This window comes from Pituophis catenifer, unplaced genomic scaffold (genome assembly GCF_029215685.1).
Source record: "Pituophis catenifer annectens isolate HBS135680 unplaced genomic scaffold, rPitCat1.0.hap2 SCAF_1, whole genome shotgun sequence".
NCBI lineage: Eukaryota > Metazoa > Chordata > Lepidosauria > Squamata > Colubridae > Pituophis > Pituophis catenifer.
This window is the reverse complement of record NW_027256881.1, coordinates 55,665,979-55,667,366: the sequence shown is the minus strand read 5'-3', so window position 1 is coordinate 55,667,366 and position 1,388 is coordinate 55,665,979. Positions and strand designations below refer to the sequence as shown.

The 1,388-nt window shown below is 43.0% G+C and overlaps 1 non-coding gene across 1 annotated transcript; it reads left to right on the top strand.

Moving 5' to 3' along the window:
* The first annotated feature begins 1,023 nt into the window (after positions 1 to 1,023).
* Positions 1,024 to 1,110, top strand: TRNASTOP-UCA (transfer RNA opal suppressor (anticodon UCA)). The gene has a single exon. It is a non-coding gene; the product is annotated as a tRNA-Sec (tRNA).
* Positions 1,111 to 1,388: the final 278 nt, after the last annotated feature.

Genomic DNA, 1,388 nt, shown 5'->3' with positions numbered 1-1,388 from the left:
TCTGTCTGTCTGCCTGCCTGCCTGCCTGCCTATCATCCCTCCATCTATCTATCTATCTATCATCTATCTATCTATCTATCTATCTATCTATCTATCTATCTATCTATCATCATCTATCTATCTAACAAGGGTGCTTAGTTTATTCAGAAGTGTTCAGAGGCTTATAGGAACTAAATAATAAGCAGAATTAAGGCAATGCCAATCGCAGAACTACAGAGACCTCTCAAACTGGCCATTTTATCTGTGATTTTTTTCCCCCTGCAGGATGTAAATCTTCTGTTCTGAGGTAAAATGAGCAGATTTTGGTTTGGGAGTGGTCTGCGAAATCGACTTTTTCTTGGCGACAACAGTGGTCCGTATCGCTCTTGAACTGGTGCAATCAGCCGGAGAAGCTGGAAACTGGCCGGACCATCCGAATTGGTGAGGTTGGCCCTGGACGCTTGCCTCTGAGCAAATACAAAGTGCACTCCCCTTGGCGGAAACCTCTTACCCACGTCTTTCCGTCAAGAAAGGCGATTCTTTTGCAGCACAGTTGGCCCTTAGACAAAGGCAAAGGAAGCCGCGCTTGTTTCCTGAGTCTCCCCTCCCCAGCAGATTCCCATGCCATAAAAAGGGGGCCGCGCAGTTCTATTAATCCCAAACTTGCGAGGTAGGACTGACGCTTCGGTACGTTGAAAAGAATTAACTGATTCAGCCAGACAAAATGTCACAAGCGAGCTGCAGGGGGAAAAAAGCCTCGCTTCTGTAAACCCGCTCTACTAAAGCACGCCCGCAGTAGCAGCAGGCCAATCAGCGTCAGCAATATTTGCATATCCCCATTGCATGAGAGAAATATCTATCTATCTAATGCACATTAATATTAAAAGAGACCGAAGTACAACTATGCATCATAAAATTATAACTAAATAACAGAATATTTTCTAAGCTTTAGCACCTTCTACTTTTCATCAACTTATCTCACTATATTCTGAAAGGTTTACAGTTTAAGACCTTTATATAGTATCAACAGTAATGTATTTTCTTGCCCGGATGATCCTCAGTGGTCTGGGGTGCAGGCTTCAAACCTGTAGCTGTCTAGCGACAGAGTGGTTCAATTCCACCTTTCGGGCGATAGGAGTGAATAAATACTTAAAACTCTCCCACTCCCTAGACTTTCTCATTAGAATTTAGTGTCAATTTTTCCTTTTTTTAAGAGCACAATAAACTCTGGCAACGATAATCCAAAACCTTATATACTTAAAGTTCATATTGATCCTTAAAATATTCTGCCAACTGGCCCGGCAGCTGGTCTGGTTGCAGGTTCAACTGTCAGTATTAGCTCTCCACACATAGACAGCAGCTTCCTCCGTGAATCATGACTAGAAACAGAAAACATTTCCTGGTTCTCC